A 26,786-nucleotide genomic window follows, 5' to 3' on the forward strand; every position below is an offset into this window, starting at 1 on the left:
CTCCAAAGATGTGCTGTTTGCATCGGACCCTTTGCCCCTCCTTTCCCCTTTCTCATTTTTATCCAAAATGGACAATCGTTGCTGTTTTCTTCAGGGAATGTGCCATAGAGTGAACAAAGGCCACATGTCCTGATGAGTTTTGTCTCTTGCTAGCTGATCTGGTAAAGAAGTGTGGACCTCAAGTTCATGGTACCACTGGTTTGTGACACAGCCTCAAGATACCCCTGTTCCTGGGCCCTGGAACCATGGGGAATTGACTTAGCAGCGTCAGCCTGGTTCAGCTTTTGGGCTTGAACATACGGTTCAGGATAGGAGCTTAGTAGAAGCTCTCACAAGGAAGAGCTTGCCAGGAGTGGGAGAGTGACTCGGCAGGGACTCAGGAAGCATGAGGCTAAACACTGAAGACCTGGCTCGTCAGTCGCAGAGATTATCTGAAGGAGTCGGCGAAGCTGCAGGGATTGAGGAAAGGAATGAGGTAGTGCAGGCTGACAAACTGCTTCAGTCTCCATGTACGCCCTTGTTTCCTTCTTGTTGTTTCAAAATCAGCAACAAAATTTGAGAGGTGTGGATGTAATATTCAAGTGTTATACAGCTGACATTATTGTTTGTATTTGTGTAACTTGCTTTTTGGGTGACATGAATTCAGTAGGATACGGTCAAGAGGCAGCTGAATTCTTCCTCCTACTGGTGCCCATAATCACACTTGGTCAGACCTCTGTCCAAGGTGTCTTGAATGTGTCTAGGGTAGCAATGAAGTTCTTTGGTTTCTTGTTAACTTACTGGGGTTTCATATCATTTATAATAGCATTTCAGCAGTTCCTCTTGTGTTTTTCAAATATTCATCATATCAAATAAAAATAGTGGAGGTTTAAGTTTTTCCTCTCTAACTTTTGTGCTTTTAATTTCATTTTCTTTCATAAGTGTGTCTATTCCAGTGTAGTGTTAAATGAGAATATTGATAATGGATATTCTTGTCATGTGGTTTTGAAAAGCATAACTGAGGCTACAGTAAAATGCATGCTTTTGTATAATGCGGCTGTCAACATACACTGCTCAAATCTAGTCATTTCTCTTTTAAGAATCTATTCACATTAGAGATTCAGACACTTTATTATTTATCAGGTTCTTCACAGTAGTATTATTTATCGGGTTCATTATAGTAGTATTTATAATGAAAAATTAGAAAAAATCTAAATTTAAATCTAAATTAACACTGAATTATGGTATATTCATATGATGAAATAAGGCTGAGTTATTTATTAGCACATAACAAATTACCCCAAAAATTAGTGGCTTAAAATAATATTTATTATCTCACACAATTTCTGTGGATAACAAACCCAGGGACACCTTAGCTGGATGGCTCTGCCTTAGGATATATCATGAGATTTTAGTCAAGTTGTTGACCAGGCCTGTGGTCATCCGAAACCTTGACCGGGGCTGTAGGTTCTGCTTTGCCGGTGACTCCCATGCATGCTTGAAGACTTAGTGCTGGTTGTTGGCTGGAGGTCTCAATTCCTCACCATATGGACCTCTCCAGAGGTCTAGAGCTGTTCCCTGCAGCAAGTGATCCAAGAGAGAGCAAAGTTGAAACAGCATCTTTTTTGAAGTCATGCTGGGTTTGTTTTCTAATATTCTATGTGTTGCACAGATTAGCCCTATTCAATGGTGATAGGGACCTCAATAGGGACATGAAATCAGGAGGCAAGAATTACTGGGGGTCATTGGAAAGGCTGGTTACTACAGTCTGTGCCCTGGCCTCCGATGATTCTCACCCTCACCCATGCAAAATACAATCACCCTTTGACAAGGTGCTCAAAAGTTTCAGCTAAGTCAGGTGCAGAGGTAGATGAAGCTCTTCAAGAATAGTTTCTTCAGTATATAGTTCCTGTGAAATGAAGTATTTCCTATCATAACAATAAACAAGGATGTCACAGCCATCAGGGATTCCAGCCCTCCAAATGTGATTTTCTGAGCCCAGGAATAACAATGCCTGTTTTCTGGCAGAGTCAACCACCCCCCACGGTGAGCACTGGCCCCAGATAGCTGAGAAATGTAAGAAAGGAATGAGTCTTGCATCTTCCCATACATAGAGAAGCGCTAAATTCCTTAACTTGAGGTATCTGGCTTCCTTAATTAACAATAATTTTTTGATGTTCAGACTACTTGCCCGTTATTACAAGTTTACCTTTCTCCTCCCCCAAGCCTCCTCAGAACAGTTCTCTCAGGGTTACTTGAACTGCTATCTCCTGGGCTTGAAGTCCTAAAAATTCCCACCAAATAAAACTTAACTCTCAACTTCTAGGTTGTGACTATTTTTTAAGCCAGCATTCCAAGTACAGTTCAAGTACAGTTCCTCTCAATCTGAAGACCTGTGGATTACAGAGGCAAGTTACCTGCCCCCTCCCACACTTGATATATACTGGTGCGATAGCCTTTAAATAATATTACAGATACTGCCATTCAAAATGGGGAGAACAGAAAGCACACAGAAGTCACTGCTTCATAGAAGTTCTAATATCCAGCTAAGTAAATGTGGAAAAGTTCCTTAAATAAACTTGGGTCCACTCTTTCCTGGGAATGATTCTCTATAGCTCCTGGTTCTACCCTCTGAGCTCTTAGTTCTGCCCTCTGATTCTTCCTTCCTGTTCCATTAAAGGCAACCCATGATTTGCAGCTTAGAGATAGTCTTACCCTACTTCCTGCCTCTCAAAGTTTGACTGTCTGAAGGCCTCTTTTCACTTTGTATGGTTTCTGTCCATGCAGTCCACCCTGATAATGTTTCTGCCAATATTAATTTAAAAACAAAAACAAAAACAAAACTCTGTAGGTTACCTGCAACAGGGCAGTTAAGTGGGGTTTATTCCATTAGTTAAAAGTCACACCATAAATCTCTTCAAGATAAGCCCTTTTCTACCTTGGGCTGTTGAAACTGCAGAGGGTCAATGTCCGTAAACTTTCAGAAGCCCTAGAGTTCTCTGAAGTACTACCTTAGATTTTCCTTAATCAGTAAATGAGATTTTTATAGTCACAACCTCAACTTCATCTTTAGACCATGTTTTCCTGGAAAAGCCCTGCATTTGTTCTTTGCCTGGGAGCTATTTTACAATTTTAGCATTTTCTGTCATCTGGAAAATTTCAGAAGCAGAAAGTCTTGACTCCTTTTTATTGAATAATTCTTCCTTCTGCTTATCTCTCCTCTTACATTTTGCTATAAGAAACCAAGCAGTACTTTCAACACTGCCTGGAAATCTCCTTAGCTAGATCACTTAGCTCATTAGATATATTTCTCCTCCCCCCCATATTTTTGCATATGACAGTTGCTAAATTTTCTGTCATATCTAACAAGAATCTCTTATCTTTTAGTTCCCGGTAATATTTTCCAGATTTTTCCTCTGAGTCCTTACCAATGGCATCCTTGAAGGTCATCAGGCTTCTGCTAAGTTTCTTCAATGTACCTTAGGCTTTTACTTCTGAGTTTTCCCTGTCATAAAGGCACCCCCACATTTTAGCAGTTTTGTTATGATAGTGCCCCACATCTGATACCAAAGTCATAATTATTTATATGCAACATTATTCCAAAATGTATATATTTAAAATAATAAATATTAATCCCTACAATTTCTGTGGATCTGGAACCCAGGAGCAGATTAGCTTGGTGATTCTGTCTCAGCCTCTCACGTGGTTACGATCAAGGTGTCAACCAGGGCTGCAGCCATCCAAGAAGCTGACTGAATGGGAGGATCTACTTGTATGGTGACAACTCAAATATTAATACCTAGCAAATTGGTGCTGGTTATTGGCAGGAGACCTCAATTCCTCACCACATGGACCTCTCTGAAGTGGATGACTGGAGTCCTCATTACATGTCACCTGGCTTCTCCTATACTGAGCAAACCAAAAAAGGTGAAAACTGCAACATCTTTTATGACATAGTCTTGGAAGTCAAACTGTTTTTCTGAAGTATCTTATTGGTTATGCAGGTCACCTCTGCTCAATGTGAAAAAGTACTGCATAGGGTCATGAACACCAGGAGGCTGTAATGACTGGGGTTGTCTTGGAGGCTGGCTACCACATGTCATAAATAATTATGTTAGATATCTAAAATAAGGTGTTTGAAAAACCTTAATAATTGGTTAAATGAAAGAAATTCATTTAATCTGTTATTAAAAATAACTTTTATGTTATCTGAGTATGCTTTTTCATGCAGAAAAGATAGATCAGAAGGAAAACAAAAATTTTAGCTTTGTTTATTTCTAGGTGAGTGGATTGTGAATTTTAAAGTTTTGTTTGTTTTACTTTTTTGTGTATCTTTTTTTTTTAATTTTTTGTGTATCTTTGAAACATAACACTAGTGTATATAAACAATTTTATAATGGACAAACTCATGAATTTTGAGGGCACAATTAGAATAATGATTTATAATTTTTGTTCCTTTAAGAAACAAACAATATCATCTTCCCTTAGTTTAAAAATGAAAATTTCTATACTCTTTTAAAAAATCAATGATAATTTTAAATGGTTGGAGCTGTTAACTTCCAGTTTGGCAATTGATGATTTATTAAAAGAAAAATCGGGAGTTCCCTGATGATCCAGTGGTTAGGGCTCCACGCTTCCACTGCAGGGGGCACAGGTTTGATCCCTAGTCAGGGAACCAAGATCACACAAGATATGTGGTTAGGCAAAAAAAAACTTTTTTAATCATACTGCCAAATTTTAAGTTAATATTTGTACTAGCACACATAGATCATGTGTGTATGCATATGCATACATGAGTGTGTTCAATAGTAAAAGGAAGAAAAAGACTTCTTTAAAGGTCATTCCTGCAAGTCATTGCTCAGTAAAATATTCTTTGGGCTATTTAAATTCAACATTAATTTACAAGTACAAACTTTTAGATTTTCTCTTTCATTTGAACACCTGCCTCCACAATTTCTCCTGAAAAGATGAAGTTTAAAGATTCCCATAAGATTATTTGAAATAGAAAGACAAAGCAAAGTTTAAAATCAAGCTGTAGGTGAACTTCTAAAAATACACCAGGCTTGAGTTTTTTTGAAGCTCTTTCTGAAAATTAATGCAGAAGTTATTTTCTTTCCTTTGGGTGTGAGGACAGTCCATATTCATGAAGCAGAGCTCAGGATGCTGGGAGCCTTTCCTAAGTATTCTGTATCCACTCAGATCAGAGCCACTGTGGCTGTTTGTAAAGTTTCATTGTACAAAGGTGTCCACTGGGGGCTGGTGGTGCTGAAATTCCAGCTCACACGTCCTTATCCAGCCGTGAGGGGAAATGTGGCTTTCCCCCTCCTGTTTCACAAAAATGTCTCCAGATGGGCTAAGAGTGAATTCTATCACTCCTTTGTATTATGAACCCTAGGAAAACTTAGGCATTTTATTCAAATTACCAAAAATGATACTAAAATATAGGGAGTGAGTAGAGACTGAAGGGAGATAAAAATGTTAAGGATTTGGTAGCCAGTTATAATAGGTTCATGAACTCACATGGAGTATGAAAAAAATTTTCAGGATTTTGTTTCATTTTATTTGGTTTCATCTTTCCCCATTGCCCATCTTTTGAATAAAATGTACTGGAAGAGTAGGAGGGGACATTTTTTCTTTCAGGTGCTACTTGTCTTTTCATTTTCACGCTACCAAAGCAGGGTTCAGTACAACAGAAACAGAAGGAAAGTCTCAGAAGAGATGGGAATTTAAAGTCACCAGTCTGCTAGGAAGCAACCTTGTTTCCTCATTCCCATGGGAATAAAAATTTGTTGGGATCTGTAGACACCACAGAAATACATGACTCTGCTGTTGCTGCCCTCTGTCTGTGTCCAGGGAAATGGATTTCAGATCCTTCTTCCATTTGATAAAGGAGACATACCAGCCACTTCTTTTCCATGCCTTTCTGACTGTTGTTCTTTCACTGACTATCTTGTTATTTTATATTATTTTTGGTCATGGTTCTCCTTAAAGTCCGACCACTGTAGTTCTAGTCTGTAACTGGAAGGTCCACAAACATCATCTAGCCCAAACCAAATACATAGCATGTGAGGAAAAGGAGTTCTGAAGAAATAACACTGAGGCCAAGATATGTTAGAACTCAGGTTTGCAGCTCCCAGCCCAGAATGTTTCATATCCACTTTGCTTTCTCCTTGTAGTATGTCCATTTCAGTAAATAGCATTTACTGAAATAGCATTCTGCATTTCTCATATCTCACTAGCTATTTGGGGCACAGACATCATGCACCCCCTAGGCACAAGTGCCTCAGCCGTGTTTATTCCTTCAGCCATAAACAGCTCTTCTTATGTAGATCATTAGCACCAAGGGCTGCCTGCTACTCACCAGCTATGTTTAGATGTGTTTGAATCCCATTTGGGCCATAAGTCAGACATCAGCTATAATATCCTGTAATAGCACATAATATTTTATCTGTTTGGAAATCTCATTACAGGTAGACCGTGTTTGAATATGCTTTGTTTTATCGTGCTTCACAGATACGGTGGTTTTTTTGGTTTTTTTGTTTTTGTTTTTTTTACAAATTGAAGGTTTGTGGCACCCTGCACTGACTGAGTGTACTGGGGCCACTTTTCCTATAACATGTGCTCACTTTGTGCCTCTGTGTCACATTTTGGCAATGTTTCAAACTTTTTATTATTATTATATTTGTTAAAGTGATCTGTGACAAGTGATATTTGCTACTACTACTACTCACTAAATGTTCAAATGATTGGCATTTTTTTTTTTTTAGCAATAACATATTTTTAAATTAAAGAATATACTTTTTTTAGATGTATGCTATTGTAAACTAGACTGCTGCTGCTGCTGCTAAGTCGCTTCAGTCATGTCCGACTCTGTGCGACCCCATAGCGCCGTATGATGTAAACACGACTTTTATATGCACTGGGAAACCAAAAAATTTGTGTGACTCACTTTATTGCAATACTCAGTTTATGGTGTTGGTTTGGAACTGAAGCTGCACTATCTTTGAAGTCTGCTGATATGAGAGTATTGGGCCTTGCTTTCAACAATCTTTTCTTTCACTTCATTATTTTTTTAAATTTTTTATTTTGTAGTGAAAGTTTGTCAGTCATGTCTGACTCTTTGCAACCCCATGGACTATATATAGTCCATGGAATTCTCTAGGCCAGAATACTGGAGTGGGTAGCCTTTCCCTTCTCCAGGGAATCTTCCCAACCCAGGGATCAAACCTTGGTCTCCCATATTTCAGGTGGATTCTTTACCAGCTGAGCCACTAGGGAAGCCCAAGAATACTGGAGTGGGTAGCTTATCCTTTCTCCAGGGGATCTTCCCGACCCAGGAATCGAACCGGGGTCTCCTGCATTGAAGGTGGATTCTTTAAAAACTGAACTATCAGGGAAGCCCTTATTTTGTATTGGGGTATAGCCAATTAAGGAAAAGGCAATGGCAACCCACTCTGGTACTCTTGCCTGGAAGAACCCATGGACGGAGGAGCCTGGTAGGCTGCAGTCCATGGGGTCGCTAAGAGTCGGACATGACTGAGCGACTTCACTTTCCCTTTTGTGCATTGGAGAAGGAAATGGCAACCCACTCCAGTGTTCTTGCCTGGAGAATCCCAGGGACGGGGGAGCCTGGTGGGCTGCCATCTATGGGGTCGCACAGAGTCGGACATGACTGAAGCGACTTAGCAGCAGCAGCAGCATAGCCAAATAACAATGTTGTGATAGTTTCAGGTGAGCAGGGAAGGGACTCAGCCATACATATGCATATGTCCCTTCTCCCCCACCTTTTCTTTCACTTTAAACCATATTGTGTCTCTATTTATGTGAAAATCTCCCCAGGATCAATCCGCAAAGGTGTTTTCTCCCCCTATTAAAAGTGTGACATAAATTATAATTCAGTTGATACTTTTGTAGTTATTCAAAGGTTATGATTAGTTTTTAGGGTGGTCTTTAAAAACTTCAACTCATGTGTTAGGATGTTTCACAGTATTCTCAGGAAAAAACACACCAAACATCTGATTTGATAACGTGACTGTGCCAAGTAGCTTGAAATTTCTCTACGTTAGGTGTTTAGAAGGTTGGCAGGTTTCAGACCCTATTTTGTTTTAGATAGAAACAGGTTTCATTAACAGGATGAACTCAGGAAACTCAGGGGATAGAGTAAAAGTGAAATTTTTGTTTAAACTCTTTGCTTATAAAAATGGAAGCCTTTATTCCAGTGTTTGGGAAGCATGTGAATCTGAACATGGCAGGATCTAGGATGATCTGGGCTCTTACAGTGCCTGAGTGACATCGTTACTGGAACCAGTGATCTTTATGGAGTCATTTGGATATTAATGTAGACGGGGCTGACTGTTGATCTCAAGGTGTAGCTGGTGTGTAGTTTTGTCTTCAAATAGACGTCCTTGATGTTATATCATTAGTCTTACTTATCTTGTCCTCCTAAACCTTCAGGCCCAAGAAGCCTGCTTTGGGGAGAGCTGCCAGCCTGTACTGCTGGTGGTGCTCAGGGCCTCCCACCACATGTAGGAGCCCTGGGTGGGTTCCAAAGTGACAGGAGAACTTTGTGTTCACTGTCGGTCCTCAATCTTAAATAAAGACCATTTCAGAAGCATTAGGGGAGAGCCACAGCAGGACTATCCTGAGAACCTGAAAGAGTGGATTCCCCCAAGACTACCCTCCACACCAACAGTCCAACAGGATTTATGCCTTTTAATTTCCAAGATTTCTAAAAAGCATGAAACCCAGTACTACCCCTTCATCAAGATTAGATTTAGGCAGTATGACAGTGTGCTTTGATCAATGGAAATCTTGTGAGCAGACAGGAAACCTACAAATGCCATTTGATGATTAAAACAACTGAAAGAGCCAGACTGTTTGTAACTAGATTTTTTTAAAAATTGAAGTATAGTTGATTTATAATGTTGTGTTAGTTTCAAGTGTACAGCTAAAGAATATATATACATTCTTTTCAGATTCTTTTCCATTATAGATTATTACAAGATATTGAATATAGTTCCATTGTGCTTTAAAGTAGGTCCTTGTTGTTTGTCTATTTTATAAATAGCTGTGTGTACCTGTTGATCCCAAATTCCTAGTTTATCTGCTGCCCTCCTCAACTCTTCCCTTTTGGTAGCCATAAATTTGTTTTCTATGTCTGTGAGTCTGTTTCTGCTTTGTAAATAAGCTCATTTGTATGATTTTGTTTAGAGTCCACATATAAGTGATGGCATGTGATATTTGATTTGTCTTTCTCTGTCTGACTTACTTCACGTAGTATGACAATCTCTGGGTACACCCATGTTGCTGCAAAGGGCATTATTTCATTCTTTTTTATGGCTGAGTAATATTCCATTGTATATATGTATCACATCTTTTTTATCTATTCCTCTGCTAATGGATACTTAGATTGCTTCCATATCTTGACTATTGTAAATAATGCTGCCGTGAATATTTGGGTGCATTCATCTTTTCAAATTAGAGATTTTTATAACTAGCATTTGGATTAAATATTGACCAGCATTATTATTTATTTATTTGTTCAATGAATGAATGGTTTGTTCAGCTAACACTCAGTAAGGGCTTACTTCAGTGATCTTTCATCAAGGGACCTGAACTCTCTGCACTACAGATTTCACAAATGAGCTGTGAGATTCTGGTCAGAACACACGTTTTATTTTGATACAGATGAGAGCATTTGTGATTGTAGTGGTGTCTGGTCTCTAAGGTTGAACAGGTCCTGTTGTGGAACCATGGAGAGTGGGACACAAACTTGCTACAAGAGAGAGCAACTATGAGGAGGAGTAGGTCAGTGGCCTGAGAGACCATTTCCAGGTCACAGAAGATCTCTGACTCTGAAAGGATATGAAAAAGTATGATCAGGGTTGGAAACAACTTTTCTTCAACAGCAACACTGTTCTGAAGGGTGAGCAAGTGAAGATTGCAACAACTGAGTTTTACAGACTTTATAGAGATTGTTCTCCTTGGGAGTGATCTTGGTAATTTGCTGCTGACTTTTTCAGCTCGCAGTCTAAGCTATACCCAGATAATTATAACGAAGAGGAGTTAAAAAAAAATGTTGGGGTTGGAGAATAGGGGGAGTTTATTTTTAACTAAGTCACAAAAGGGCAGAAAGGGAAATTCAGGGATGTGATCAAGGTGAGCAAAGTCCGTTCTGGGCTGAGAAAATGGCAGACTGGTGGCAGATGGTTATCATAAACAAGAACCTTCCCTTTTCCCCCATTTGTTTATGTACCTTTTCAAATCACTGATGTGGATAGAAAAGGATCAATGTGCATCCTCATCTTAAAATAGTTTACTATTGTACTTAATCATTTAGTGCTCTAATTGTACCCAGTTGCGGGCCAATGGGGCCCATTTGACCTGTTACTTAAGTTCTGGTAACAGGCTGCCATTAGTTCCCCCTTCCATGAAAGAATACTATGTGTTCGTGTAGATAACAGGTAGAGGCTATACTTTCCAAACTCCCTTGCAGCTAGAATGGCAATGCAACTAGGTTCAGGCCAATAGCATGTGAACAAAAGTTCCGTGAGCCACTTCTGAGCCATCTCTTTAGAGACGAAGCCACTTCTCCATGCTCTCTCTTTGCCAGACATGAAGGCAAGCCCACTTCACCTCCACGGATGATGGCAATACCCCAGGAGATGGGGAAGTAACAGGATGTTCCAGGATGTGAGGAACCTGGATCCCACAGTGGGAGCAGCACTGCCCTACCAGCTCTGTGCCACTCACCCCTGGACTGCTTCAGGAGAAAAAATTTAAGGCTCTCTATTTTATTCTTTCTTTGTTATAGCAGCTTAACTTGAAGTCTATTGCAATTCGCAAAGACACAGTAATGTTAAACTGCAGGGTATGTTCAGAGAAAGCGTCGTGACTGGAGAGTGGAGAAGGGTTAGGGAGTGGTGGGAGGTGGGGCAGAAAAGGCAGCACTTAGTATAGTTTCATGTCAGGAAATCATGACTGGGCTTGTGTCTCGAGACAGAGGACGTAATGGGCTGGGAAGGGTCAGCCTTGGTCTTAGTTGTGAGGTCTGTCCTCTTCTCCATAGTGAATCCTGCATCCAAAACAAACAGCGAATGGCACTCAGCACTGGCCTCTCACAGCCTGGGTCCTGAAACACTGGCCACATGTTGTCATACATCACGCCCCTGCTCTTCCTCCAGACCTCCCAACTTCTCATTTTGTGATTCATCTTTCAGTCAATAGCTTTATCTTGCCCCCTGAATTTCCTGTAGCTGTGCAGTCTACATCCTGACTTGTGCCCTGCCCTCTGCAGAGACCCCCCCACTGAATACACACCAGACCCGGGGCCACACTTTGGTGGAGCACTGCAGAAACTTACCACCCTTTTGTCAAATCTGACAGGTATTCTACTTCCAAGAAAAACTAATGGGGGAATTTCTCCATCCATGTTCAGTTTTGCTGCTCTCTTGTTAATGAATTCTCCTATGTTTACTTCCTACTGGCTGTGGTTGACAATTTGGAAAATTACTTTAGAAAAAATATGGATTTTAAAAGTCTTATTTCCAATATTCAGGAAAACAGCACTTTTTTTTTTTTCAACTTTCGTTTCAAACTCTTTGACCATTCCAGTTCCAAGAATCTTCTACATACCATCAGAGCTCTTTTGTTTGGTAATGTTGAATGTCAGCTTTCTGTGCTCCTGCAAAGTTAAACATCCATCATAGCCCCAAATCATTGCCAAGTCCATCTCCCCTGTAAGGTTTGCTCTCTACCCTCCTCTACCTCATCCTTTCCCCTGGGAGACTGACTTGTGTAGACTGCATCAATAGGCTCCCTTGCCCACCAGCTACCAGGAGGATTCAGCCAGTTGGAGACCCTGGAGGGAGACCAGAGGTTGTAGGGAAAGTATGATCAAGGTGTTTGTCCTCTCTGGTCCCTCCCTTCTGGATTGCGCAGGGTTGGCTGCAAAGTCGGGTGCATCCCTTTTCCAGAGCAGACGGCTCCTCTGAGACGGCCAGACCAGGTCTCAGCACAGATCTTCTCTACGTAACTGCTCCCTCCCTTCTGTTTTGTTTTCTGGTAGCACCGGCTCCTCAGTACTGCTTTGCATGGGGAGCTGCATCTTCCCTCACTGGTTGCTCTAACACTGTCCTTCACTTTTGTAAATATCCTTTATTACACTGTCTTCAGTGATCTAGTTTCAGTGTACCATCTGTTTCCTGCTAGAAAGCTGACTGGAACACTGATTAAGCTAGAGTTGTCTATAACACACCGTAGCACGTGGTCACCGAGAGGGGGCTACTGCGTTAGATGTGCTCACTTGGTCTAAATGATCTGATTCTAACCAGTGCCCCAAGTTCACCTCATATATTTTTGGTTATTTCTTCAGGTCAAAGGATTAGTTCATCCAGCCTTACTGTGGGCATGGGCTGAGAACACATGCTGCTACAGACACAGAGAACAAATGTCTCTCTTCCCCATAGAGTTCTCTTTCCCCCAGGAGCTTTGTTCTTTCTCTCTCCCTCCTTGCCTCTTTTATCTGTTCATCCACCCATCCATCCATCCATCCATCCACCCATCCACCCACCCAGTCACTCATCCATACACCCACCCATCTATCCATACACCCACCCATCCATCCATCCATCCACCCATCCACCCACCCAGTCACCCATCCATACACCCACCCATCCATCCATCTCTGTGTATGTACAGAGACATACATACATGTGTAAATATAGAATTCTTTTTTCTGAGCCAGTTGAAGGTAAATTACATATGGTGTTTTCCCTTTAAATATTTCAGTGTGTATTACCTAAGAATAGAATATTTTCTTACATAACCATGGTACAGTATCAACTTCATAAACTTACATTGATGTAATCTTTCATCTAATCTGGCAGCTGTATCCTGATTTTGTCAGTCAATCTAATAATGTTCTTTCTAGCACTTCATTCTCCTCCACAGGATTCAGTGCAGGGTTGGGTACTGCATTTAGTTGTCATGATCTTTTGGTCTCCTTTAGTCTGAAACACTTTGATGGCCTTTCGTCGTCTTTTATGACATTGACATTTGAGAAACAGAGTCCCCCCTCCCATCCATGCACCGTTCTCTTTAAAAATAGAACAGTCATCATGTTCTGTTTGCCTGATGTTTCTCGGTGATTTTACTGGGGTTGTGCATTGCTGGCCATGATGCTGCACTGGTGAAGTTGTGTCCTTCACGGACTCGTGTGTTAGGAGACACACACTACTCACTGGTGGAGGTAATTCTGATCTCTGCTACATAATTATTAGGTTTTATTTTCTCCCTTGAATTCATAAGCAGGTCATGAGGAGACACTTTAACACATACAAGTGTCCTGCTCCTTATCAAAACCTCCCCCTGGATTGAAAATCCATGGGTGCTTCTTGCTGATCTACTCTCCACTCTGTGGCTGTACAATGATAATGTTCCTTCTCCAGCTCCCCCTGCACGTTAGCCATTTGGCCCTCAGCATTTGACTGTAAGCAGAGTAACCTTCTCCTCTATTGGTGCATATATCTTTTAAAATCTGTGATATAGATTAATTTTTCAATCCCATTTTCCAAGAGTTTATTATTGTACTTAATGTGCTGGTGCTCTAGTGTACCACTGCGAAGACTTTGAGCTGCTTCCCAAGTCCTTGTAACATGCTCCATTATTTATTTATTTATTTATTTTTTTGGCGGATGGAAAAGGAGTAGGGGCTCCATACTTTATTTTTTTCCCCCAATTATTTTTATTAGTTGGAGGCTAATTACTTTACAATATTATAGTGGTTTTTGCCATACATTGACATGAATCAGCCATGGATTTACATGTGTTCCCCATCCTGATCCCCCCTCCCACCTCCCTCCCCATCCCATCCCTCTGGGTCATCCCAGTGCACCAGCCCCGAGCACTTGTCTCATGCATCCAACCTGGACTGGCAATCTGTTTCACACTTGATAATATACATGTTTCGATGCTGTTCTCTCAGGTCATCCCTCCCTCGCCTTCTCCCATTGATTCCAAGTCTGCTCTGTACATCTGTGTCTCTTTTTCTGTCTTGCATATAGAGTTATCATTACCATCTTTCTAAATTCCATATATATGTGTTAGTATACTGTATTGGTGTTTTTCTTTCTGGCTTACTTCACTCTGTATAGTGGGCTCCAGTTTCATCCACCTCATTAGAACTGTTTCAAATGAATTCTTTTTCATGGCTGAGTAATATTCCATTGTGTATATGTACCACAGCTTTCTCATCCATTCATCTGCTGATGGGCGTCTAGGTTGCTTCCATATCCTGGCTATTATAAACAGTGCTGCGATGAACATTGGGGTGCACGTGTCTCTTTCAGATCTGGTTTCCTCTGTGTGTATGCCCAGGAGTGGGATTGCTGGGTCATACGGCAGTTTTATTTCCAGTTTTTTAAGGAATCTGCACACTGTTCTCCATAGCGGCTATACTAGTTTGCATTCCCACCAACAGTGTAAGAGGGTTCCCTTTTCTCCACACCCTTTCCAGCATTTATGCTCCATTATCTTTTGTGGGCACTTCTTTTCTTTCTTTCTGGCTTAACATGTTCCAGGCTCATCTTGTACTGACCCTGCCCTGGTCTTCGAATCAGCCGTTTTTCTGAGTAGTCCTGGTCAGTTTTTGTGAGGAATATGAGACACCACTATCTGGGCCCTAAGTGTGCTCATTGTTGCTTCTGGACTGTATTCCCTTCTTGGTACTTCCATTAGGGAGAACTGGGAAATACAAGCATGTATATGCACTATGCATACATATACATATACACACACAGTTAATATCCATACATGCATACCTGAAAGTGTATATACATTTTTCATATATCTGTTTCAGAAATTCTGGAGTTAGCACACAAAGTTGTGTAGTCCAAAACCTGCAGGGCAGGCTGGCAGGCTAGAGGCCCAGGAAAGAGCTGATGTCACAGCTCCAGTCAGAATTCCTTTGCCTTTGGGGAACCTTAGTCATTTTCTCTTATGGCCTTCAACTGATTGGATGAGGCCCACCTACATTTGGGAGAGTAATCTGCTTTCTCAGATTCTACTGGTTTAAATGGTAATCATTAATCTCATCTTAAAAAAACACCTTCATAGTGACATCTAGACTAGTATTTTATTTGACCAAATATCTGGGTACTGTGGCCTAGCCACATTGGCACATAGAATTAACTATCATACTTACTGTGCTGTGTGCTAAACACACTGGGGAAGCCCCTTTTGGGAGGAGGGGACAGGGAGGTGGCCTTTCAGGGCCTCAAGTCAGACCTCATCTCTGCCTCCAGACTGTGAGGTGGTTCACACTGATACATCTCATGGCTCCTTTTCCAGTGCTCAGGTTGGGGACCAGGACACAAGCTGGACTTTCAAATCCTCCCCTCCCTCTTCACTGTACACTTGCTCTTAGCCAAATAAGGCAAAGAAATGCATACTTCTTCTTTTTTTTTTTCTTAAGTTCAGAGATGGAGAGTCGCTGCTGATATGAAGGGTTCCCTAGGAAATTTTATCTCAAAGTACACGGTCACAGTACTGCTCAGATAAATGCTTCCCTCTTGGGTAAGGAACACTGTCCCAGATAACCGGGCCTCCCATGGCCCAGTCTCATGCTTCTCTGTTCTGTGCCGCTGTGTCGGTTTTGCTTCAGTAGAAGCATTTCATTCTGCACAGACAGTGTGTAGCAACTGTCTGATCCTTGGGTTATCCAGAGATAACCCTGGAGAGGGTCTGTCTTACATGCTGGGAAAGTTAAGTGAAACGGCTTTCACAGAATCCCAGAGAGAGAGAAGGGCCTTGGTTGCAGCCTAAAGAACACCCCAGAGGTCTGCCCACACGTGTTTTCATCCTGTCAGACTCTTCAGGGCTCTGTGTGTAATTGGAATTTTAAGGTGGGGCAGGGGGATACTTCTGCCCATGTACTTCTTTCCGTATACACTTCAGAGGGGCTCACGCCTACAGCCGGGCTGCAGCTGTTCCGTGTCTTTCAGGCGTCACGGTGACCCACGGTGGGCAGTCTGTGCTGGGCATTCTTCCAGGGCCTGGAGCAGTGGGGCAGGTCCACCTTGTCACAGGCAGTGACCTACTTGGGGACAAAGAGCTGTAGAAGTGGAAGAGAGGAGAGAGCGCAGGAAAGCTCCTGCAGCTGTGGAGAAGGTGAGAAGGAGGCTGAGGATGAAACGTGTTTGCCCACTGCTGGCATGCTCTCCCCAGATGCAAGCCTGTCACCTCACTGCCCCTAGAGGGTCAGGTAGATCAGCGTCTGCAGCCCAGATTCAGCCCCTCTCTCCTCCGATCACGGTCCCTCAGTACATGGCCCGCACTTGCTTCTGATGGGTGCCATCCAGCCTGGCTCTAGGTGCCTTTCCAGACCCTCTGCACGCGTCAACTGCCGTCTATTCTCTTTCCTGCAGACACACCCTCTTCCCTCAGGCCATCCTGGCTTTGATTGTGCTTCCCCTTCCTGTGATGTCCTTCCACACCTTCATCTGGTCAGTGTCTCTTCTTCAAGACCGAGTTCAGCCTCACTCCTCCACGTCACCTTCCTGACTTCCTTCCCTAATTCCTTCTCTGTGTTCCATGGGATCTGGGTGTGACCTCCCGTGGCTGTAATTGTTCAGGATGATGTCGGCTAGACTCCCCACGTGTGTGTATTTGTCACCTGAGAGACGCCCCAGGACCTGAAGTCTGTTGGCTCGCCAGGGCCACTCAGTCACACCCTGCACCCCACTCTGCTCACAGCCTAGAGCTGCAGAAGCCTCTCTCCTGCAGCTCCTGCTGGGGACCCTGGCACCTCCTCACTTCCCGCCTTGCCCTCCATCCATGGTCTGGTCCTGTTGTCCTAAATCAGCTGCTGGCTAAGTGTCTTTCCTCCATGACTAAGCACAAATGTCAATTCCTGTTTGTTCTTGCCCTTTGATGGTGATTGCTTTGGCTCCCTCCAAATAACAACTGTGTTCATTCCCATCTGGCCCCATGTGTGGGCTCCCCAGTATGCTTCTCCTTCCTGCTGGGGGGCCCTGACCCCAGAGAGGGAAGCCAGGCACCATCACATGGCCAGCACTGGGGTTCAGAATAGCACATAGTCTTCCTCTGTATGGCAGCTACACAAGGTCTGCCATGCAGAAGGTATAAGTGCTCACTGCATAGTCAAGAAATAATCTTGATGCTTTCACATGATATTATTTAATATAAAACTGCTAACAGTACTTACCTCAGGGGAATTATTACAGAGGGTTCAGAGAAGAAACGAGAAATTAAGATTTTCATTCTATACCATTTGCCACTGTTAGAATTTTTTTTTTACTATGACTATATTTTTTAAAATTCATTTTATTTTTATCTGCACTAGGTCTTTGTTGCTACGTGCAGGCTTTCTCTAGGTGTGGAGAGCAGAGGCTACTCTCCAGCTGTAGTGCGAGGGCTTCTTATTGTGGTGGCTTCTCTTGTTGGGGGGCATGTGCTCTGGAGCACGTGCACTTCTTTGGTTGTGGCACACAGGCATACTTGCCCTGCAGCATGTGGAATCTTCCTGGACTAGGGATCCAACCCATGTCCTCTGCATTGGCAGGCGGAGTCTTAACCACTGGACCACCAGAAAAGTTCCCATGACTGTGTTTTAGTAGCCGTGATAAGACAGCCGTATCATCAAATGGAACCCGGCTTCCTGTATTAGTTTGCTAGGGCTGCCATACTGGGCGGCTTAAGCAGCGGGTATTTCCTTTTACACGGTTTTAGTCTAGAAATCTGAGATCAAGGTGTCGGTAGGGTTGGTTTTTCCCTCTTTCCTTGGCTTACAGATGGCCGCCTTCCCACTGTGTGTCCAGATGCTCTTCCCTCTCTGCGTGCCTGTGTCCTCATCTCCTCCTCTTGTAAGCACAATGGTCATATTGCATGTAGCCTCCCTCTTATCTCCTCTGTAAGGACATTGTGTCCCAATACAGTCACATTCTGAGGTGTGGGGGTTTGGACTTCAGCATGTGAATTTGAGGAGACACAATTCAGCCCACAACACTTCCTGATAGGTACAAACTCCCCCCATGGGGGAGGATCATAATGCCCTCCTCCTGTCTCTAGCCTACCCTGACTCACTATCAATCACTCAGTCATGTCTGACTCTTTGTGACCCCATGGATTGCAACCCACCAGGCTCCTCTGTCCGTGGAATTCTCCAGTCAAGAACACTGGAATGGGTAGCCACTCCCTTCTCTAGAGGCTCTTCCTGACCCAGGGATCAAACCCAGGTCTCCTGCACTGCAGGCAGATTCTTTACCATCTAAGTCACCAGGGAAGCCCCTTCACTATCAGTGGCAATACCAGTCCCCACCTTCCTGCTCCCTGGAAGACCATCCAGCTGTTCTCATTTATTCTGATGCAACTAAGGCAGCCTAGTGTTCATTCTCCATTCTGGTTACACCCCAAACCATCTAGGAAGGTTTACAGATTCTGATGTCAGGGTCCTACGCTCAAAGCTTTGCATGTGGTTGATCTGCAAACAGTGGGCGTCTTAGACTTTTTAGAGCTCCTAGGTGGATCTAACATACAGCCAGGTTGATCATCATGGATGTAACCCCTCTCTGTTAGAATGCAGCCCCTCTCTGTTAGGTCTGTGGAGGCAGAGGTAAGTGCGTGATCAGTTGTGTCTGACTCTTGCGACCCCATAGACTGAGCTCCTCTGTTCATGGAGTTTTCCAGACAAGAATACTGGAGTGAGTTGCCATTTCCTCCTCCAGGGATCTTCCCAATCCAAGGATTGAACTGCATCTTCTGCATTGGCAGATAGTTTCTTTACTGATGAGCTACCAGGGAAGCCAGGTCTATGGACGTGGATATAAATTCAAGGGAAATGCAGGTGCTGCCACCTTCTCTCTGTTCCAGGTGTTGGTTTGATACAAGTGGAAGCTATGACAGGGTACAAGATTTGAGGCAGAGCCTTAAAGTCATCTCTGAATTTGGTCTAGCCTGTGTCTTAGAGAGTAAATAGTGGAAATGCAGAAATTCCATTATCTTTAAAATGCTAACATTTAGTAGCATCTTTATAGTGCTAACATTTAGTAATGAAATTGTAGATGCTTGATAAAAATTTGTTGACTAAACAAACAAGAAGAGGAGTAACACATGAATGAATGAATGGTCGCTGCCCAACCATGCAATGCTGTTCACTAATTTCTTTATAAATTTCTCCCATGTATAGAGTCTTTGGGTGATTCTGGGTGAATAATTATTTTCCTCTCCCCTTTTCTATACAGCTGAAGACACCACTTGTAACACTATTACTTTAGACAGGGTCCAAGGCCATCTATTATGTAACAGCTTTCTTTAACTTTATTGTTTTTTCCTTGACCTTGGCTATGATTTTTGGCAGCTTCTTGGGTCAAGAAGCACAGTCTGTGCAGTTTTTACCCTTTCTACTTGCAGTTTCTTAAGCCTAAACTTTCCTCTGATTTTGGTCCACTTTGGAATACTTTCAGATATTTAAAATTTTGTTTTCCGTTTTGTTCAGTTTTTACTATGTATCTGCTAGGGACTTGCATGACTGCTTTACTTCTCCCCTACTAGTGAAGCAACCAATATCTAAACTTTCTGATAAGTAGCCACAACTAAACATTTTGTAAGCATATGCTCCAAGCTAGGCACTGGTATAAACTTGACATGAATTATTTTATTTCATTCTCAAAATGATCCTATTCTGTGGATCCTACTACTGTCCCACTTCACAGGTATGAAGACTGAGGCTCAGGTTTTAGAGTTTACCCAAGGTTGCATAGGTTAGCTATCAGAGCCCTGCTGGTGTCTTAGCTACCACAGGAAACTCTTTTTTAAAGGAGAAACCCCCCTAGAACCCACATAAAGTTATAATTTCATTAATTTAGTTTATAAACAATTGACTCACAAATTATCATAGATACAGTTTATAGATAATGGATTCACAAAGCTCTCGGAACAGTCCTTCATGGTAGTTTCGGAATCTGTGTTATGATGCTGATTTTGGGTTGAGCTACTGTCATGCGAGTTGATTTATCTACCAGTTTACAAACATCTTGATGTGGCTCACCATACACCAGTTGCTTCTGTTAGTTTTACTTGCAGCAGGAACCACAGAGCTCATAAGTTTATAAATGATGAGATACCACTTCGTACCCACTAGAATGACTAAAATGAAATATGTTGATAGTAACACCAAGTATGGATGGAGATGTAGAATACCTGGAATTCTCATGCCTTGCTAGCAGACTTACAAATGGTGGGTTATTGAGCAATTTGACTCTTTCAATCATGTTTGTGCATCATTTTGATAAATATCCATTGCTCTAACTTTCCACATTAACATTCTATAGTGGAAAAACTACATGACCATCTGAAAATCAAAATCATCTACCAAAACTCATCAATAACATCACATGTAACCATAAACAGTGGAAAGCATTTTATTACAAATCAGGAAAGGTAAAATACCCATTATTACTATACCTATTTTATAATATACTAGAGGTCCTATGAGTACAGTAAGTTAAAAAAAAATAAATGAATAAACAAATAAAAGATATATAAGTTGCCAGGGAAGAAGCATTTTGTAAGCATATGCTTACAAAATGTGGAGAGTGTTCACATTTATGTGATGGTCTATGTAGAATGTCCAAGGGAACCTACAGTCTAATTAAAACTGACCAATGAATCTGGCAAGATTGCTGGATATGAGTGCATAAAAAATCAGTTGTGTTCCTACACACTAGCAACAAATGTAAAAAATGGAATTAAGAAAGATACTATTTTAAGTAGCAGCACAAATACCACCGTACTTAAAGAATAAATCTTTCGAAAGATGTGCAAGACTGCTTTGGAGACAATTACAAGAAGTTGTAAAAATTAAAGCCAATCTTAGGAGAAACATGCACCACGTTTTCAAATGGAAATGCTCCATATCTTAAAACTGCTAAATGTCCCCCACATTTATAGAATAAATCAATGTAATTCCAATAAAAACTCAATGAAGTCTCCCTTTAATTGAAAGGTTAATTTTTTTTTCATTTATTTTTATTAGTAAGAGGCTAATTACTTTACAATATTGTAGTGGTTTTTGCCCTACATTGACATGAATCAGCCATGGATTTATATGTGTTCCCCATCCCGATCCCCCCTCCCTTCCCATCCCATCCCTCTGGGTCTTCCCAGTGCACCAGCCCTGAGCACTTGTCTCATGCATCCAACCTGGGCTGGTGATCTGTTTCACCCTTGATAGTATACTTGTTTCAATGCTGTTCTCTCGGAACATCCCACCCTCGCCTTCTCCCACAGAGTCTAAAGTCTGTTCTGTACATCTGTGTCTCTTTTTCTGTTTTGCATATAGGGTTATCGTTACCATCTTTTTAAATTCTATATATATGCATTAGTATACTGTATTGGTCTTTATCTTTCTGGCTTACTTCACTCTGTATAATGGGCTCTAGTTTCATCCATCTCATTAGAACTGATTCAAAGGAATTCTTTTTAATGGCTGAGTAATATTCCATGGTGTATATGTACCACAGCTTCCTTATCCATTCGTCTGCTGATGGGCATCTAGGTTGCTTCCATGTCCTGGCTATTATAAACAGTGCTGTGATGAACATTGGGGTGCATGTGTCTCTTTCAGATCTGGTTTCCTCAGTGTGTATGCCCAGAAGTGGGATTGCTGGGTCATATGGCAGTTCTATTTCCATTTTTTTAAGGAATCTCCACACTGTTCTCCATAGTGGCTGTACTAGTTTGCATTCCCACCAACAGTGTAAGACGGTTCCCTTTTCTCCACACCCTCTCCAGCATTTATTGCTTGTAGACTTTTGGATAGCAGCCATCCTGACTGGTGTGTAATGGTACCTCATTGTGATTTTGATTTGCATTTCTCTGATAATGAGTGATGTTGAGCATCTTTTCATGTGTTTGTTAGCCATCTGTATGTCTTTGGAGAAATGTCTGCTTAGTTCTTTGGCCCATTTTTTGATTGGGTCATTTATTTTTCTGGAATTGAGCTGCAGGAGTTGCTTGTATATTTTTGAGATTAATCCTTTGTCTATTGCTTCATTTGCTAATATTTTCTCCCAATCTGAGGGCTGTCATTTCACCTTGCTTATAGTTTGCTTTGTTGTGCAAAAGCTTTTAAGTTTCATTAGGTCCCATTTGTTTAGTTTTGCTTTTATTTCCAATATTCTGGGAGGTGGGTCAGAGAGGATCCTGCTGTGATTTATGTTGGAGAGTATTTTGCCTATGTTCTCCTCTAGGAGTTTTATAGTTTCTGGTCTTACGTTTAGATCTTTAATCCATTTTGAGTTTATTTTTGTGTATGGTGTTAGAAAGTGTTCTAGTTTCATTCTTTTACAAGTGGTTGACCAGTGTTCCCAGCACCACTTGTTAAAGAGGTTGTCTTTTTTCCATTGTATATCCTTGCCTCCTTTGTCAAAGATAAGGTGTCCATAGGTACATGGATTTATCTCTGGGATTTCTATCTGAAAGGTTGATTCTAAAATGTATATGGAAACATAAAGGACCAAGATGAACCAAGAAAAATTTTGGTAAATATAAGAGTTCAGGGACTCACTTTACTACATACTTTATAAAAAAATCTATAGTAAAGTAAGCAAGGTGGTACTTTTTTCTTTACCTTCTTTTTAATAATATTTATTTTTTTGAATATAGTTGATTTACAGTGTTGTCTTAGTTTTAGGTGTACAGCAAAGTGATTTTGTTATTCATACATATATACTTTTCCATTATGGTTTATTACAGGATATTGAAAATAGTTCCCTATGTTATACAGTAGAACCTTGTTTATTCATCCTATATATAGTAGTTTGCATCTGCTAATCCCAAACTCCTAATCCATCCTTCCCTGACCCTATTCCCCTTGACAATGGCAAGTCTCTATGGCTGTAAGTCTGTTTCTGTTTCACAGATAAGTTCATTTGTGTAATATTTTAGATTCCATATATGTGACACCATATGACATTTATCCTTCTCTGTCTTACTTCACTTAGCATGATAATCTCTAGGTCCATCCATGTTGCTACAAATGGCATTATTTCATTCTTTTTCATGGCTGGGTAGTATTCCATTGTATATATTAGTATGTATCACGTCATCTTTGTCCATCCTCTGTAGATGGACATTTAGGTTGTTTATGTGTCTTGATTATTGTAAACAGTGCTGCTATGAACATAGGGGTGCATGTTTCCTTTTGAATTAGTTTCAAACAGGGTGATATTGATGACAATGTAAACAGACCAGTGGAACATAATAGAGAGCCATCAACAGATTTATGAATATGTGGAAGTTAGATATACAACAGAGGTGATTGTAAACCATGCTTTCAAAGCACTCTTCATGTTTAGCTTTTCCTGTCTGTAACTCTAAGTGCAAAATAACCCCGAGCCCCAAAGACACTGTGTAAAGGAACTCTTTTCTACTCACATCCTCAGTTATTCTGGCCACCAAATGTGTGTGTGCATGTGTGTGTGTGTGTGTGTGCAGGCTTCCCCACACTAAGCAATTGGGTGTCACACAACTTTAACTCAGTCTGGCCCTGTCCACCCTGGGAGCAGTATTGGACCCCACAGGTTAAGGCTCATCCCACAAGACTGCTCCCCAACTTCAGACGCCAATCACAAACAGCCGGACGTGACTCAACAACTGAGCCCACATGCAGTCACAGGGCTGGTTCCCCTGGCAACCAGCCCCATCATTAGGGGCTTTGCAAAGTCACCATATTAACATCAACACAGGTTGTGGCTGAAAGGGGCTTATCAATAACATCTCTATCTCTACTTATCACTTGGGAAATCCCAAGATTTTAGAAACTCTGTGCCAGGAGTGGGGTGAAGACCAAATATATATATTTCTTGTTATAAATCACAATTTCACTTGCTGCTTTTTGAAAGTCAATCACCTGGCTCCCTAGCATCTTCTGAAGACCACCCCCACCCCCAGTACTCCTCGTCCACTGTCAAGTCTTCTCTTGCCATTACACTTTATCTATAAACTCAATTTACTTAATTACAAAGTGTTGTTTGTTATTTTTATAAAGTTATTTTCCTTGTCCAGTTGAAGTATTTTCTGTCAAACCTACTTAGGTATCCCCGGTCACCTGTGTCTCACACTTCTTCACGTTAGAGGTAGCAGGAATATTTAAGTCATTTTACAGCTTTCCCCTAACCAGTAGGGCTTCCAGGAAGCCTCTCACCTGTCTGCAGCAAGGCAGAGAAGTTTATCTTTTGTCTTTTTTTCCCCCTCCGGATGGCAAAGAAGTCCTATCACATTTGGAAGACAGGAAACAAGATAAACAGAGTAAAGGAGAAAAACAGGAAGGATGGTAGAATCTGGGACAATAACAAAACACCACTAATATCTTAAAATGATGAAAAGAATGCATGTTTTCATTATAGAGTCTATGACTGAAGGACCACTGCTAATCTAGTCCTTTGCTGGAATGTTTATTTATGGAACAGAGTTGGTGTTTTAGCATCACAGTGTCCAGGAATTAGGCTGACTCTATCAGCAGGGATTAAAGCAAAGCATTTGTAGGAAATGATGTTAGCTGAATCTTCCTGAGTTTGATGATAAGTGGTTTGTACCAGGTTGCCCTCTACCCTCCAACCTAGTGTAAAAGATGTAGCTTTATAAAAATATTTCTGGTATTAATAGGCATATGCCTCATGCACAAAGAGCTACTCAACAGATTGAACTAGACAACAACTAGTATTATTGATAAGAGGTGACTGTATGACTGAGTTCTCACTGCATGCTAAGTATTCCACCGGTACTATCCCACTGAATCTTCCCCACACCCACCATAAGCCCAGTGCTGTTATTCTCCCATTTTATAACTGAGGCCCCTGATACCACAGGAAGTAATATGCCCACCTCACAGAGTTGGAGTGGCATGGATCCCAGCTAGGCTTCAGTTTCCACAATGCCTGAGAACAGGTTCTTGAGAAGAACGGGTGGATGATCCAAGGAGCCCATTGGGCATTTCTGTGAAGACAGTGCCAGGACTCAGGGCGAGAGAAGGGCAGGGAGAGTCTGTCTTCCATGGACTTCAGCCGTAGAACTTCGCCTCATGGGAGGCTGCCTGGTCTGTTGACACGAGGTTATGGGCCTCTGTGTAGAGACGGCCACCCTCCTCATGACGGCAGCTGGCACAAAGAGGAGAGGAAAGGAAGGAGGACCAGGCTGCCGAAGCTCCAGCTGCGTGGTGGCAGGCATCTGAGGGCACAGGGCCAGTGCCAGGCAACATGGTGACCCAGGATGTGGACCTCTGCCTGCCCCCTCTTGTCAGCAGCACGTACTGTCCTACGAGAACTATAGACCAGGAGTCAGCTGGCAGAGATTCTGATCCCCATGGTCACCACCTGCATAAATGCTGCCTGCAGCTGAGCCTCTTAATCTCTCGGAGCCTTGGTTGCCTCTCTAGTAAAACGAGGTTGTTGGGCCAGATTCTTCCCTCATAATTTTTTCCCATATATCTCAGTGGATTTGAGTGGTAATTTTCAAACAGGTGTTCCATGGAGGTGATTCAGAAATTGTGCAAAGATTTTCTTTTTCCAATAAGCAAGTATCCATTGAAATATCTATATACTATTATTGCCAATGAGATTTTACTGGAAAAGAGTTCACTGCTATTCAATCTGAAGATAATGCAATAGAAAACTCTCAAAGACAAGATGACTTTTTAAGACCTAAAGGAATGACTTTATAATGCAGGAATTTCAGACTGAACAGGATGCATGAGAGGTCCCCTGCTGAAGGAACCCCACAATTATGCCACTCAGGGCACTTCTCCTGTCCACCCAGAGGTCAGACTTCCCAGAACACCCAGCTCTGTGGGCACCATTCTGCAGGAGGAAGATTTCATAAGCAAACAGCCTCTTGTGGCAGAGGTCACGGGTTGAACCACATGCTCGCCACCCCCTGAGGGGAATAGATCTGTCCATGCCTTTCCCAGCACGTCAGCTGACACATATCTACTGAAGAACATCTTACAAGAAAAGAAATAATACTGCATTAAATGTTACACGTCAGTAGTGAGCTGCATCCCAATTCCAGAAAATTAAAATGTGAGAGATGAGTCATAGAAATCGAAAATTGATAGCAGCTTTCTTTGCTGGAGTCCCTGCTATGCTGTGAGACCAGGGACCATCTTCTGTGGCATCTTTTCTCTGAACTCAATCATAAACACAAGCCTGGGTCAGGAGCTCACAACCGCTCATGAAGTTTCAGATACTTGTGCGGGAGTGAGGTTTACTTGCTCCTAGGATGCTACAAATGAGCTAAGTCACCCAGTTAAAGGCAGCTTTGCTCACAATGGCCCTTTGTGATATTTGTATCCCATTCCTTGTGAGGACATTGGCCCTGCATTAATAGGCTGACTCTTCTCCTACATCTTCTACAAAGAACAGGTGTTCACGGGGCTCCTTTTTGAACAGGCAGGAGTGATATTTCCCCTCCCGTAATCAGTCAATCAAACACTCCAGGCTGGGAAACGGTCAGTCAGTATATTTTACCTTCTCCCTGGTACTTGGCTTACCTCCATGGAGCAGGCTGCAGAACAGGTGATTGGTTTATATTAGTCAGTGAGGAAAGGAGAAGACAGGGAGAACTTGAAGAGATGTAGCTAATGTTGAAGAATATTTACCTCGCTATTGCTAAACATTCCATGAGTTTCCTCCACTCCAAAAGGGACTCTCATTGTTTAGAGGGTGTCAGCTGGTGCCATGCAACTCAAAGTGGCTAAAACCAGCCTGATTCCTGCAAGGATCTGTTGAAAG

General features: G+C 41.9%; 1 pseudogene; it reads left to right on the plus strand.

Moving 5' to 3' along the window:
- Window positions 1–385: 385 nt before the first annotated feature.
- The window catches only part of LOC133071836 (nucleolar RNA helicase 2-like), a 49,104-nt pseudogene continuing 22,703 nt past the window's right edge, over window positions 386–26,786 (plus strand).

This window comes from Dama dama, chromosome 17 (genome assembly GCF_033118175.1).
Source record: "Dama dama isolate Ldn47 chromosome 17, ASM3311817v1, whole genome shotgun sequence".
NCBI lineage: Eukaryota > Metazoa > Chordata > Mammalia > Artiodactyla > Cervidae > Dama > Dama dama.